Raw genomic sequence first — 16,597 nt, 5'->3', positions numbered from 1 at the left:
AAGTTCCACTGGACTAAGGATGTCCACTCACCAAGACGCCTGTCTTATATATCACATGATTAAGAAATAAGAAGCTATTATCTTAAATCACCGAAATTTTATAGTTTGTCTAAATTGCAGGCATTACCCTAGCCTAGATAATAAATTCTGGTCACTAATTCATTCTCAGTTGGTTGAACACTAATGCCCAGAGGTAAGTCAGGAGATTATGATCAAGCTTCCTCCCGCCAGAAGGATCTGTATTTTACTTGAGGCAACTGTCCACCCTTCTCCCCGGCAAAGAACACTGTGTGCATGGCTGTACGTGCTCAGCCCATGGGGTTGACCCCACCCACCATCATGACAAGGAGAAAGTAGTGCTGTTTGGAGTCAGAGTTCCAGGGTCTGAGTTCTAATAATTTAGTACTTAGCTGGTCCTGAGCAGGTCACTTAACTTTCTGATCAGGAAAATGGGGGAGGGGATATATTGTCACGTTTAAGAAGTTGCGATCTCACAGTCCCTAATTTGTGATCTACAAGATCTTGGCAAATTCCTTGCCCTTTTCAAGCCTTGGTTTTCTCATCTTCAAAACGCAGATAAGAACACTTTCCTCACAGGTTTGTTGACTCATTCATTCATTCACTCATTCATTTATTCATTCATTCAAAAATTATTTACTGAGAACCTGCATTGTGCCAAACACAACTCTCGGTGTGTTTACAGGGGATACAGCTGTGAACAAGACAAGGTCCTGTTTTGTATTTGAGGGGACATGGAGGGTAGTAAACAATAGACCTCTATTCAGCTAGTGTGGCAAGGATGAAACAGGCTAATATCTATAAATTGCTTCTGCAGTGCCTGATACATAGTAAACACTAACAGATGGGAGCTATTATTAATATTAGCTATAAATATGAAAATGCATAAAATAGTAATTGCAATAGCATCTAATAGGGCTATTGCGAGGATTAGATGAAACATGTATTTATGAGTTATTTATTATTATCTAATTACTTGATGATTAACTGAAGCAAATATAAAAAAGAATACATTAAGGTCCCACTCACCGTTTCTGTGAGGTTGGGACATTTTCTGTTAGCAGAAGCTGTTTGCATCTTGAGAGCAGAGAAACCAGTCACAATCCCCTCAATCCTCCCATGCTAATCTTAAGTAATCTTACTGAAAAGCCTTGCGGGGGATATATCTGACCTCCAGCAGAAATCATTAGCTTTGGTTAAGTTGAATGAGAGAAACCAAGGACTCTCAAATGGCCTCCACATTCTGTCATTGGCAAAAAGGAGACCAGTCCCTGGACCCTAAACGGAGGCTCTGACCTGGCTTGTACCGGTGTCCATCTGTTGGAGAGCGTCCCTCAAAACCCTGGTGTGGAAAAACTCTGTGCACTGGCCCTGAGTAAAAATTCATTTGAAATGTGTGTACAGGAAGAGAAGTGTGTGAGAACATGCAGGTAAAAATACGTGCAAGGCACACGCTGTTTTTAAAATTCTTATTGTGCTATTTTCCTAAAAACAGGTAAGCAGAGCACACTTCAGCTAATGGTTTGAGTTGCATAAGTAGGGTGACCATAAAATTTATCATCCAATCTGGGACACTAGTATTAATAATTATAAGCAGACAGCAGGAGTAAATCAGGACTGTTCTAGGGGGCAAAACACTACACGTGGTCACCCTGGGCACAGATTGTTAGGAATATTGTTTTTATTTATTTTAATGCTCATGTTTCTTTTGGAGGGCAGGACTGTGTTTATAAAAATGTCTCAGAAGTAACAACAGGCTAGTATTTCTCTGTAATGGTGACAGCTATATACCAAATATTTTGGATCCTCTCTGCATTATGTGAAAGCACTTGTACCAGGCCTTATGGGGGCTATGAAGTTGTCCAAGACAGGACCCCAGGCCTCAAGGAACTTGTCATTTAGGAGACGAGAGAAGCCGTGTACGGTCAAGCTGGACAAAGGCTCATAGACGAAAAGCCCTGCTGGTATTAGGGAGTGATGAGCGGCTGAGTGTTGCTGGGTGAAAGTGTTTGTGGATGAGAATGAAGGTGGAGATATGGGTCAGGCCAGATGGTGGGGAGTTGTGAATGCCACAGCTTTGCACGTGGAGGATTTGGATTGCTTCCTGTCCCTGCGATCTCAGAGGATGAGTGAGGAAAGTTCTGCTACACGGCCCAGGGCAGGTCTTATGCCCAAGCAGACTAGGTGGCCAAGTTTTCAGGAGGGTACCCATCCTGGTAGCACTGAAGATAATTTTCAGTCCAGACATGACATTAAAAGCAGATCCTTTTTCCTCTAAATGAGTTGGCTTTTACATAAGGATGCAAACATGGTGAGTGGGGAAAAATACAAGAGAGCCTTTTGATGCTTTGGATCCCTGGTGGAGAAGAAGGGGAGGTTCTAACCTAAGAGGGGAGTGAATGGTCATGGGTTATAATTTCTCACCACCAGCACAAGGATTAGCACATAGTGTTGGCATAGAAGGGGCCTGAACAGAATATTCCCAGTAGGGTCCCCTGGAAACTGCACTGGAAGAAGTACAGATCTTTTCATCTGAGAGGAACCGAAAGGGCATCCTGTTGCCTTGGGCTATTCCAGAATGGTGGCTATGCGGCCCTCTCTCTTATGGGAGTGGCTGTGGGTGGTCCTAACTCTTATCTGGAGGAGCCAGGTGTCTTAGTTTGGTTGTCCTGGAAACAGACTTGGGAATGGTGATTTGCATGCAGGAAGTTTATTGGGCTGTGCTGTGAAGCAGCAAGATCATCAGGCTCGGGTGGAGGGAGGGGCTGAGCAGGGACATAGTCATGCCAAAGTCTTCAGTGGTTTCCATGGGGAGCTCTGGACTGGGATGGACCTTCAAAGGTGTCCCAAGTTAAGGAAAGGGGGTCAAGACTTTGGATGCCCCCTCCTTACCTCCATAGCCCAATCAGGAATACAGGATACCCCAGAAAGGAAGTTTGACCTTGGGGAAGGTGACTCTCTTCAGGAGAAGGACTCAGCTGAGAGCTGGCAGCTGCCAAACTCCCAGAGTTTGAGGGAATGAGTTCTGAAGTGCTGCTGTCCTGAAGGGGGGAATCTGGGCCAGCTACCATGGCATACTCTACACCGTTGCTTCTCGAACTTTGACATGGTACCTCAGAGTCATCTGGAGGGCTTGTTAAAATGCAGATTCCTGGGCTCCATCCCTAGAATTTCTGATCCATTAAGTCTGGAGTGGGGGCCAAGAATTTATATTGCTAGCGGGTTCCCTGGCAATGCTGGCCTGGAGCCCCACTTTGAGAACCACTGCACTACCTCAGTCATTCAGGGACTCCTGCTCAGGCACAGATAGCTCATCAATGCTTTTAAAACATGTAGCAAACAGCCATGCAAGTGGGCACATTTCAAAACGGAATCTGGCAGCTTTATCTGTAAGATCTCGGTTTTCTACTCGTTTAGGTAACAGTTTGGTGACCAAATAAAAAAGTCCTGTTGCAACAATACATGTATTTGGAGGGCTCTAGGTCTTCATGTCATGCATCTCCATTCTCTATAGACCAGAAGGTGCTATTTGAAATTGTCATTAGCACTTCATTCCTCTACTTCAAGAAAAGAGACAGAACATCTCTGCCTACCTTACAAGACTTCTCCCCAAAGTCGTGCCTGTGCTACCTCCATCCATTCTTCTGGAGGTCCACCTCTCTTGCCCCTGCTGTCACCATGTAGTCCAGTTCAGAGGGATCGAGCCCTCGCTAAGCTCTGGCCATCACAACTGGTTGAAGGGTGAACAGGGGGCCCAACTGGACCCCCCTGAGTCCTTCCCCAGGACTTCTATTTGGAGCTGAGAGATAAGAGCCCCTTCCTCTCTGGAAATGAGGATATGAGCCTGTAGGTGCCAGTGACCATGGCTTTTGTGCAGTGAGGAAGCCTATAGGCAGAGGGAGGAGATGAGACCAATTGGTAGAGAGAAATAGAGATGAGAGGCAATCGTCCTTAGCTACATCCCTGCACTTCTTGATTACAGAAGCCAATAAATGCCCCCTTTCCTTAGCTAATTCAAGTTAGGTTGCTGCCACTTGCAATCAAATGAGTCCTGTCTAATGCTCCCTTTAAATGCAAATGCCATGGGAAGGAGAATACATGGACTCAATTCTAACAACTTAACTGTCAAGGGCAGAGTAGCTAGAATAGCCCTTGTTCAAGGCCTGGGAAACGCCTGCAGCAGGAACCCTTCGGAGCTAAGTTTGCTCAGAGACCACTGGGAAGTGGGATGGGGGTGAGATGGTAGGCAAATAGGCCACAGTGAATGCTCACTGTGTACCAGGTGTCTTGCTACATGTGTAACATGCTTTATTCCATTTAGTCTGGCATGATAGGTAACAAAGATAGCATGGTAGATAAGACAGATACCTCATTAGGTACAGAGAGGTTAAGTGCATTTCCCAAGGGCACAAAACTAGTAAGTGACAAAGCCATGATTCAAACAAAACCTCTTTCTGGATGCAAGCAGTATGGACTTAACCAGTGCCTTATATATTACCTGTTCCAAAAGCAGAGGCTACAGCAGAGAAAGGTGTGGGTTATAGTGGCAAGAATGGAAAATTTACCCATTTCACAGCTTTGTTAAAGATTATCCCAGAGACTGAGATCTGGGACCCTTCCAGTGATCCAAGAGCAGTGTTGAGGGATCCAGGTACATTTCTTAAAAGTCATAAAATCCAGGAATCCAAGCTTAACCCTGAAGAACATTAGAGCAAAGCATGTCATATTGAGGTTATATTTATATTGAAATTTACATTTATATTCTTTTGAGCAATTTGTCCAGAGGTGAAATGATGGATTTCATCATTTTGTTGTTTGTTGCCAAGGTGTCCCACACTCCATGGTCAAGATACTCTACAGAACTCTTTCACTCAAACGTCAATTCATGTTCCATTAACTTGAGCTCTTCCTCTAATTCAGACAATGTCTATGTAAGACTTATTTAGCAAAAGGTTTGAAATTTCTTATTTTATCAATTCCTGGATCTTCCTCTCAAGTAGAGAATGTAGTCTAAGAAAAGTATAGCTTTTACAAACAGGGACTCAGAAATGATGAATTTCTTCATGACATTTTCACCACTGCATCCAGTAACCAAGTCTTGAATATTAGAAAAGCTTTATGTTTAGGAGGCACTAATATATAGGACAGGCTGTGAATAATAACTTTTTCATGAATGCTCCTCATTTAATCTATTAGTACTCATTTATGTCTTCATTTATAGTACAGACAACACTTAAAAATATAAAACTCCATTTTTTTGAAAAGCATTCTGCAATTGAAGCTTTTCTCTAAGTCACAAAAGCCTTTCCACCATCTTTGAATCTGCTGGGCTTCATTCTTTGTTACCAATGTATTGAAACCAATTGGATGGTTTGGAAATAAGTCTTGTCTGAATTATCTAGACAAGTGGTTCCCTAATATGCCTCATCATAAGATTTACCTTTGAGATTCTGATTCAGCAGATCTTGATTAGAACCTGAGAAGTATTTTCAACAAGTATCCCAGGAGATTCTAACATAGGCAGTGCATGGGCTATGCTTTGAGAAACAGAATTAGATGATACCAAAATTCTTTATTTCCCTTTGACATGAGTGTGAACTAGGTCCAAAGAATGTAGTGCAGATAAAAGTACGTATTTATATTACCCCATATGTGAAGATATGTGTGGTTGACATGTAGCATATACTATGGTTAGAGACTTAGAGAAGAATTCTTTTGTAAAAAGGTACAATTCCTTTATGCAGAGAGAATTTATGGTGATTTTTCTCATTCTTACTCATTTCTTTCAAGGTAAGATTTAATTTTTCATGACAATCATTTCATCAAGTGACACACACTCACAAACACATAATTTTCCTTTGAAAAATTCAATATACAGTTCACCTCTGGGGCCTTTTCTTTGCAGTGGAATGATTTGTATAATTTCACACCTTAGCTGTATTCTTTGAATTCTTATTGATAATTGTGTGTGATTTGTTACAAGGACAAACACACATTGATAGGAACACTGAGTTGTGTAAAACATAAACAAAGTAAAACAATTGTCTATCTCTGCTACCTTGTCTGCAAACACATTTTATATACCACTTCTTTGACCTTGAAAATGAAACTAGGTTTTAATCAACTATTCAGTCATTTTGAGACAGAATTGAATATGGCCTTTCTTCAATTTATTAATTTTGAAATTACAATGCCAATTAAATAAAAATATTTTAAAAGACCACTGCCTCTTGCTCTCTAATTTTCATAGTACACAACTGCTATAGGAGAAGGTTATTAATGCCTCTTTGCCAATTCATAAACTTGCTCATTTTCCCCTGACAGCCAATAACCTCTTAGTTTCTAACAAAAGTTTAATGAACAAATTTGGGAGGACTGTACTTTTCTAAGATGAAAGGTTTACAAAATACACCACAAGACATTTACTAGGAAGTGATACATATTATCATTAGTAATTAAAACTACATTATCCTTGTCAAAATGAATGAAAAAGTGAGTCTTACGGTGTGGTACTCTTGTATTTTATCATGTTTGTTTCTCATCTGCCTATCGGGGTGTTTCATGGGGTTTCCCACTGCAATTTCCACATAACCTGGTAGCAGTATTAGAGAGCAACATGAAAAAGTATGATTAATTCTTCCCTTGTTTATGCACCAGGGACCCACTGTGCAAAACCTCATAATCTGAGGTCGGTGTCCCCATTGTCATCAGTGAATAAGCAAAATTCTGCTTTCCTTATCACTTTAGAAAAATGTTCGAATTTTTACTCTCTGCTTTCTTTCTCCTTCAATTTTTGTTGCACATATATCTCTCCATCGTTCATGAGATGTTTTTCCTGAAAGAGATGGTGATGAAACGGAGGCAAAGAATATGGTAGGTAGTCTTTCCTTTCTATAATCATGCTGCCTATTTATTCAACCAATACTTATTGAGTATCTACCATGTGCCAAATACTGGGTAGACAGGAGAGAGAGAAGATTAAAAGCAATAAGATAGTTCCCACCCTCCAGGAATTCACAGTCTACTTAAAAGACCAACACATACACAAATTTATTAAAATAGAATGTGGCAAAGGCAATGATATATACATGCGGCCCATACATAGGACACACCCAGTGACACACAGGCATGACAGCGCTAAAGTAGCGCACGGAGTGGGGGGGGTGTCTAACTCAAAAGATGTCCATGCCTAAAACTTCATGGTGTTACAGCCATTGAGTTGGGACTTGAAGTACAAGCAGAGAATAAAGAATAGAGTACATTCCAAGGGGAGGGAATCTGAAAAAGCATGGCTTATGGGGTTGGGCTGAGGTAGGCCCAGTGGCCAAATGTAAGGGGGATGGGGAAGGGAGTGACCATGCTGCAGAATGGGAAAAGCTCCATGTTATGCACTTAACTGTGTTCCCCCAACTTTCATGGGTTGACACCCCTACACCTACTGTGACTGTATTTGGAGACAGGGATTTTATGTAGGTAATTAAAGTGAAACGAGGTCTTAAAGATGGGGCTCTCATCCAATAGGGCTGGTGTCCTTATAAGAAGATGAAGAAACACCAGAGGTCTCTCTCCATGAGTACACAAAGCAGAGGTCTTGTGAGCCCACGGTGAGATGGCAACCACCTACTAGCCAAGAGGAGAGGCCTCAGAATGAAACCAACCTTACCATCACCTTGATCTTGGACGTCCCAACCTTCAGAATTGTGAGAAAATTAATTTCTGTAGCTTAAGCTACCCAGTCTGTGGTATTTTGTTATGGCAGCCTGAGCAGACTTGTACACTCTGTGAGGTGGGATTAAAAGGGTTTTGCCTGCAGTGCTAAGGAGTTTGGACTAGAGGTGATAGATGGCTACTTAGCAGAGCAATGTCATGATCAGATTCGGGCTTTGGGAAGACTGCTGTGTGGGCAGTGGGAAGGGCAGGTGGGGGAAGACCGATTGAGGCCATAAAACATGCAAGGAACAAAAGCAGCAGGATGGATCAAAGAGCCCTGTCCCAGGAGCTGGCGGGAGGGTGGGGCTGTATCTTAGTCCGTTCTTCCACTACTAGCTACTTGGCCTTGAGGCAGTCGTGTCACCTTTCTGGGCCCCTGCTTCCACTTGTGTAAAATGAAGACAGTTGACTCAAGGGTGGTCATTATCTGCCTCCTACTAGATATCTTTCTTTAAAAACTCTCTCTTCCCCTCCCCACACTGTGTTTGGACCTCATGACCCTGCCTCACAGGCTAGAGCAGAGTGGATCAAAGTGACTACCTGACTCAGACTGGATCAGTCCGGCTCCTTCTTTCAAAACTTTGGGCTGAGAGTCAGTCTGGGAATTGGGAACCGAGTCACATTAACAGCAAGGAAAGATTTTGAAATCCTACTCCTGCATCCCCAGAGCAGTCCCTGTTCTCCTTCTTTCTGAAACTTGATTGTTCAACTTTTTCTTGGTTCTCCTTGAGTTCTTGCCTCCGTATATTAATACTTAAAATACTTTTTTTCCTTAGGCTAGATTATCAGTTTCCATTATTTATAATCAAAAATGTATCATCCAAACTACTCCTTGATCTAGCTTTTCCTGAGTCTGAGACAAGGACATGACACACACTTGTAGCTGGTCTAGGGCCAGCCACATCCAGTCCAGGAAGGTGGAGTGGTTGTTGGGTTACTATAAGATCCTCAATCCTCCTGTAAGATTTCTCCACTCATCTGCTGATGTGTCTGAAATTTCCACAGTCATGTCTATGGATAAGAATGTCTCTACGGGGTCAGTGTCAAAAACATTCTTGGATAATCTGATTCACTAGTTATTCATCTATTGGTAGCTGTAGATATTTTTGAAGGGGAAGATTTTGAGGATGGAGAGAGTTAGAAAATATCTGGATCAAAAACAGGGCAAGAATGAGATTCCAAGGCTGCTGGTGATGGTTATGAAGTCCAAATGACCCTAGAGGTGGGGAAGGCCACACCATCAGTGAAACCATCCAAAACATACTTTACCATTTTATTGTGGGTCAACCTTGGGCCTGTGAGGGGTTCTTTGAGCGTCTGGCTTGGGTCTTCTTTATGGTCTCCATGTCCTATCCAATTCGTATGAGTAGGGGGCCCTTCTAGAAAGCCTAACTGAGCAGGTTCCAGGCAGGGTTTTGGCAAGAGCACGTGCTTGAGTCCCCAATACTTGTTCTACCACTTACCGACCCTAAGGCTTTAGCCAAGCCACTTAACCTCCTGAATTCAGTTCCATTTCTTACAGGCTGTGAGCAGAAATTAAGTAGAGGTCATATAGAAAGATGTTTAGTAAATGTTCACACTGAAAGAAAAGAAAAATATCTGTAGCTACCAAATTGAAATCTTTTTCACAGGCAAAACCCTTCATCAAGATGCTGTTAAATAAGTGCAAATTAAGAAGTTTGTATAGCATAGATTTGTTAGATTTTATGTTTTGCTCCAAACTCTGATTTCAAGAATTCATCTGAGAATAGGCATGATATCTCAGAAAAGCTTTTGTACTGCTACCCTATCATTTTTACATCTCTGCCTACTGACATTCTATTGGCTATTTAAGCAAAGTGGCTCTGGCTCGAAACTCAGAGCATGTGTTAGAATTCATCACCTGCTGTGTACTTTGAAGCAGATGGTTGACCTCTCTGTGCTGTAGCTTCTTCTTGATGTCTGAAAACAGAGTCAAGGCTGCTGCACTGTCTTATGGGTTCTCCATGGGAAATAAGTAATACCTAAGCACTCTTCTGTCAATCAAGTGATAAGTAATTCAGTTCTAGATTTTTAACCATACAGTATTTTTAACCAAACTGAGAAAGAGACACCTCCTCACCCAAGCTGATTAAAAATGTGCCAACGGAATGGAAAAGCGTGCTGATTCTGTTCATTTCTCTCATTAACTTGGTTCCACAAGGAAGAGAGTGGGTTGTTTACAAACGTGTGAGATCGTTTGAATGATATAGTTACTTCCCTTCATTTAAAGAGGGTACTGTGCGCAGTGGATAAAGTCATGTTCAGCCTGGTGCTTTTCATCTACACTTTTGTATAAATTTTAGGTGTTTAAGGAAGAACTCATTGACAAAAACAGGAATCATTTTATTTGCAAAGTGTGGTCGCACGTTGGCGCTACTGCTGTCCAATGCTCGCCAGCACCCCAGTACCCCAGCACCCCAGTACTCTCTCAGTTGCATCAACAAAGTCCTGTCCATCCAGAGCCTCAAAGGCTTCCCCCTGGCGTTGTGTTGCTCAGAAACACTGTGGTAACAACCATCCAGGCTCTTCAGGGATGCTGAGTTGGCCACAGGTCTCTATCAAAACCTCAAGCACACCCAGCAGCCATCCTGCAGTGTTTGTATTCACAGAGGTGGCTATTGACCCTGGGCAGTGCTTCATGTGTCCTCCTTAGAACAGAGTGACAGCCCTGAGTAACTCATACCATGTCAGGATACAGAGGCAGAGTTAGGATCCTGTACTTCTGTGTCTGTGTTGATGTAATAAAGATCTTAGAGTCTAGTAGAAAGAGTTGCGCTCACTTCTCACAATGGATCTGAGTGAAAATCCTAACTCAGTCACTAACTCCACTTTCACTCCATGACTGTGAGCAGATTGTTCAATCTTTCTGAGCCTCAGTTTCCTCACCCGTAAGATAGATAATTCAAAACAGGGTAGTAATAAATACATCGCCTGGCTCAAGTTAAGGGACTCAACAAATGCTCATTTTCTCATTAATTATAAAGCCATTAGATTTAGTCAGAGTTAGGTACAGTTGCTAAGTTAGTGCTTTCCATGAAGCAAGTGACATTAACCACAGTAAAATGTTCTTCTTTATTGACTGGACAGAGATTCACTAACCTAGACAATGAAAGCACATTTGGGGGATGATCCTTGCCAAGTCCACTTTGATGTTTTTGTTATAAAAGAGCAAAGCCAGATGGAAGTGATAAAATGGCTAAGCTGGGTGCAAAACTATGAGACAGAGGTATGTTTTCCCCACTGAAATATTCTGCACCCTCCCCAGGTTACCGGAGAAGAGTGCTTCTACTCAAAGTCTGCAGATCACAGGGCCCCTAGCCAGACCCCTAAAGTCCTTCAGCAAAATCTGCCTTTGAGTTAAAAGTAGAAATAGACTCTGAGCATCTGCTTTGGAGGCCTCAGATAACACCCTTGCTTATCAAGCCTTGATCAGAGAGGATGCCAGAAACACATGGAAAGGTCTCACCCCTCTGACCTTCCCACCATAATATTTGGAAACGAGGGGACTCAGGGCACTTTAGGAGGGGCCTGGAAGAGCGGTTATGGTGCCTAAGCTTAGTTCCACACACATTTATCAAACCCATCCCTAATGCCAGACGTGGCAGGAGCCAGGGTGGAATTAGGAACATCACAGGGACCAGAAGGCACTTAGCCTCTGCAGTCAGAATCGCTCCGGTGTACCAGCACCTTGGTAAATTCACATCAGACATTTGATTTCACAGTATGTTCGCTCTATATGTTGCAAAACTGGTCCAGCAAAAATACAGGCATTATTAATTGTTGTTGTTTTCTATGCACTGTGAACTTTCATAGTGTTCTAGATTGTTCCACAGAACATAATCACTGTACTTTCAAATTCAGTATTGCATCAGATCTGAGACCTCAGATGTCCAGTTTAATAATAGTGTAAAGTATGTGATAAATAATGCTGCAGAGGATGACACATAGTAGAAATTTGTAATATCTGAATCGAGGGACTGATTTGAGGAGTAAATGGAACGATTTGTGAAAAGCACCTGATTTAGTGCCCAGCCCATTGTGGGTCCCTTGATTCACATCGGGCATCACAAAGATTTGTATCAAATCAGCAAATGGTTGCTCCAAACAAGCCTGCAAGATCACGAATATAGTTAGGCAATAATTGATAAACTTATTCAATCACTGGGTTGGAAGGGATTTTGAAAGTTCATCCAATCTCTCCTTAGAGCCAACCGAAATCTCTCAGCCTTACTTGTAAACCTAGTTTTCTTGCCCTGTCTAAACATGTCTAGGATGAATCAACTTTTGATTGTATTCTTCATGAGTGCCTAAAATCAGAATTACACCTAGCATTATTGGTTTATTTATTTATTTTTTGAATAAGCTACATGTGCTCACCAGGGAAAGATGTTTTTCCTCTAACTTCACAGGCAAACTTCAAACAGAAAGTGTCTTTATGGAAGGACTGGCCAGATGCAGGTATATATCTCTGCGAGTTGTCCTGGTTTCTTTTCAAATTAGGCAATGAATATACTTCTTGACGTGCACACACAAGATTTGTGGCAAAAACACCTTTCTTTCATGTAACTGATTTTCCTTTAATCCCAACCTTAATGTAGATCATTCTTGATGCATAATCTCCAATGGGCTTTGAACTAGCGAATGCTAACTTTGAATAATGAAGAAAGAAATGACAGTTTACTTTATAGCTGGGTTTAGGAGACATGGGGTTGAGGGGCAATGGCGGTATAACTATTCACCTTTCACCTGGCACAAGCAGGTAAAGTGCTGAAAGGAAGTGATTAGGAAGACGTGACAATAAGTTAAAACCCTGAGGCTGAGTGTTCCTGACGCATTTGCATTCCTTGGTTTGTAAGGCTCTGTTTAAAATTTAAAAAAGTCACCAAGACAGGAAAACTGCTGTAGTTAGATCACAGCACACTGAGTTGCAAACCTTTTAATGAAAGACATAATTCTTGGGTTGTCTCTGTCATACTATAGTCTCATGCAAAACACTTTAATGCCTGGTATAAATAACTTTAGACTTTCTTAGCATGTATTGCATTTATTTTTTAATATTTTATATTGATTTTTCTTGTCTCCTTATTCTTTTTAAAATTTATTTATTTTATTTTTTGGCTGTGTTGGGTCTTCGTTTCTGTGCGAGGGCTTTCTCTAGTTGTGGCAAGCGGGGGCCACTCTTCATCGCGGTGCGCGGGCCTCTCACTGTCGCGGCCTCTCTTGTTGCGGAGCACAGGCTCCAGACGCGCAGGCTCAGTAGGTGTGGCTCACGGGCCTAGTTGCTCCGCGGCATGTGGGATCCTCCCAGACCAGGGCGCAAACCTGTGTCCCCTGCATTGGCAGGCAGATTCTCAACCACTGCGCCACCAGAGAAGCCGTGTATTGCACTTTTTAATCATGGGTGTTCAGTTCGATTTTCCATTTGGAGTCCAGGAGAGCAATATCCAAATGAAGCCAGAGGAGTTCCCCTCCTGCAGTCCCCCCTTCTCTGATCCTGCTCTCCTCCCTGCCCCCTTCTTTTCCTCCTCACCTCTCCTCTACCCACCCCATACCCACACCTCTAGGACAACTACAGTTCCTGGTACATCCTCAGTTAGAGGCTGTAATGTGGTGCTTGGTCAGAAAAGTGAACAAACGCACCCTTTCCCTGGACGGGGTATTACATCATCAGAAATGCTGCAGCTTACCCTGCACCAGGGCTATCTGCAGACAAATGAAGCTTGCCCCTCAGAGCTCCACCCTCTTCACAGCAGGCTATGTTAGAACGGTCACAAAGAATCTCCGCACACCCATCTATCTTCGGAGAAAGACACAGCTGCAGGAATTTTAAAATGTTCACGCAAAATGCCAGGGTGTAGAGTAGGTGCACAGAATGTGCTGTCTGCCTGACTCTGCACTGCTGCTGTGGTCATCTCTCTAAAATACCAATTAGACCAAACCTTTTCTCAGCGTGTACCCCCCATCTTCCACTTCTCCTTCTGAGGCAGAATTAATCATTCATATATACCCCTACAGCACTGTCCATATACTTTCATTATAGCAAGTGACACAGCGAACTGTAGTTGGTGGACATCTTCCTTGACAGTCTCTAAGCACTTCTGGGGCCCAGATTCATTCATACCAGCACAGTGTTGGTATGTAATAGTAGGTACTCAAAGTTTGCTGGATAAATAAATGACATGTCTTATAGAGAAAGATGTCAGATTTATACACTGCCATTTAAATCATGTATATTTTCATTTCACAGTCTCCAAATTGTATAATGAAAGTAGGAAATACCCTGTGTCTGGAAAATATGTAATGATAGTAAAACATTGCCATGTATGTCCATTTTTAATTCAGGAGATTGGCAACATGGCTGTATTTGAGATTTTTGGAGGGAGGGAGTGAACATTTAATATATCCTCTGCAGTATTCCCCTTTTTTCCCTAATGGAAAAAAGTGCAGCTTTTACTTATTTATCTATAACATTTTCAGGGCTCTATTTTTTCAGCTGGTTTTTCCTATTCAGGTTCAGCGTCTAAACAGGGGGCTGGTCCAAGGTTAGCTAAAGCACTGGATGAGATGAGTGTTGGCATCTGTCCCTGTGACTATTGATTCTGGGGCTATGCCAGATCCCCGGGGATTGGAAAGATTCCCTATCTGAGGCTACTTGGCTCCTGAAACCCTTCCTCCAGCCCTTGCCAACTAAAACACAGTAGGAGCAAATGTTGTATGGCAACTGGGTATAAACACAACAGTTGGAATGCTTCAGAAATAAGTTTGGATTTCCTGGTTAAGTGTATTCAATGTTAAAACAACAATAACAGTGTTAAAAACACATTTGGGGATTGTTAGAATGCCTTACCCACTGATTCTCATTATTGCTCTTAGAGACACATTGGATGCACTGATGTCTCTGAGAAATACTTCCTCAGGGATTATCTTAGAAGCTATGTCTAAGCTTACCTTACACAGACAAGGTAAGGTGAAGATTAAAGCAGCCCTCCAAGTAAGGTAAATGCAATGTTTGTTAAACCAACACCTTACCTCATATTACTTGGAATAGTGAAAGGAGAGTAGAGACGTGGGTTCTACTTTTGGCTGTGACTCCTCAAGCTCTGAAGTCTCAGGTAAATCATGCATCTGGCTCTCAGCTTCCTTATCTGTAAAGTGGGTAGGTTGCTCACAGAGATCTCTGAAGTTATTGAAGCTTGGTGAGCATTGTTGCTCTCAGAAATTGAGCAAACGTCCTTAGCCCAGCATGGTTTATGTCTGAGTAGAGAGTGAAGGCTCTTAGTTTTTAAATTGAGGTGTTGGCACAAGGACAGAGAATCTCATGAATTTTGTACCCAGGGACTACCTAGTGGGGAAGAACCCCTGGTATGGGTTGAATTACATCCCCTCAAAAAAGATGTTGAAGTTCTAACCCTCAATCTGAGAAATGTCACCTTATTTGGGAATAGGGCCTTTGCAGATTTAAGCGACTTACGATGAGGTCATTAGGGTGCACCCTAACACAGTAAGACCGGTGTCCTCATAACATGGAGAAATTTGGGCACAGACAGATACAGAGTGAAGATGTGGGAAAAGACACAGGGAAAGCACTATGTGAAGATGGGGGCAGAGACTATGCTGTCCGAGCCAAGGAACGTCTGGGACTGTCGGAAGCTGGAAGATCCCTTCCCTACAGGTTTCAGAGGGCACGTGGCCCTGCCAACACTTTGATCTCAGACTTCCAGTCTCCAGAACTGGGAGCCATTGCGGTACTTTGCTACAGCAGCCCTAGGAAACGAACAGACTCGCCTCAAATCTCCTGAGCCCGGGCTCCACCTGACTTCTTTGCAGGAGGGAGTGGGTATTTTGCCCTGTGTGTGTGTGTGTGTGTGTTATTTGACGTTTACCAGATGAAAGAATGGACAAAAGACGAGAGGAGCAGGGGAGAAAAAGGGAAAGAAGAAAAATTAAATGGTAACTTGTTTTGAAAATGGAGACGGCTGGGATCAGGGCTGATATTTAAATGGTACACACAGGTACAGCCTAACAGCTAAAGTATTTCTGTGTAAATAGCCATTGCCCAAACCCCCTGAGTGGGCCATTGCCAGGCTGCCACCTGGTTGCTCTGTCCCTTCCCGGGGGCCCCTCCAGGATTTCCCCTCAGAGTCCAACAACTGAAGGATTGACTCCTGGCCTGCAGGGGTCTCTGGATTCTGCCCCAGAGCTACCTCTGCCACAGACCCTTCTGACTGGTCAGTACCAGTCGTTAATAATATTTCTGATTGAGAGCCTTGTACATTTGAGTTGCGGCACTGGGCTTCTGCAAATGATGGGAGAACATGCAATGAAAGGAGGTGAAACCAGAGGCTGCTGGAAGGAGGTGAAGAGAAACAGACATATAAGAGATCAGAGCAGTAGGAGGAAAAACAGGGCCAGGTGAAGAGGGTTTAGGGTATTTGTCAATTTGTGGTCCACAGATTTACATGTGACCTACCAGGAATATATTACATCAGAGTTTTATATAGTAAAAGAGGCTGAGGAAGTTCATTATTAAACTTCTCAAGAGAAGTTAAAGCTTTAATTTTCACTTTCAGAGACGCAGAAGGCTGGACCCTCAAAGCTGCATTATGACTTGGAGTCTCAGACTCAAAACTGGACTCTGGGTTTCCAAGGCTCTGAAGGATTCACCCACTTTTTGTACAGTGACCACTGGGCCATGCTTTGCCAAGGATTAACACTCCAGGCTATACCCGTCTCTTAAGTTACAACATCTCTACTGAGTCAGGCAATTAGAAAGGAAATGCTTATTGAGTTTGACAAATAATTCACTTTGGAAGTATAATCACAGTAAGAACAGACTGAGAGTCAAGTA

This window comes from Monodon monoceros, unplaced genomic scaffold (assembly GCF_005190385.1).
Source record: "Monodon monoceros isolate NGI ecotype Baffin Bay Population unplaced genomic scaffold, NGI_Narwhal_1 Super_Scaffold_16, whole genome shotgun sequence".
Lineage (NCBI taxonomy): Eukaryota > Metazoa > Chordata > Mammalia > Artiodactyla > Monodontidae > Monodon > Monodon monoceros.
Note: the sequence above shows the minus strand (reverse complement) of the source record.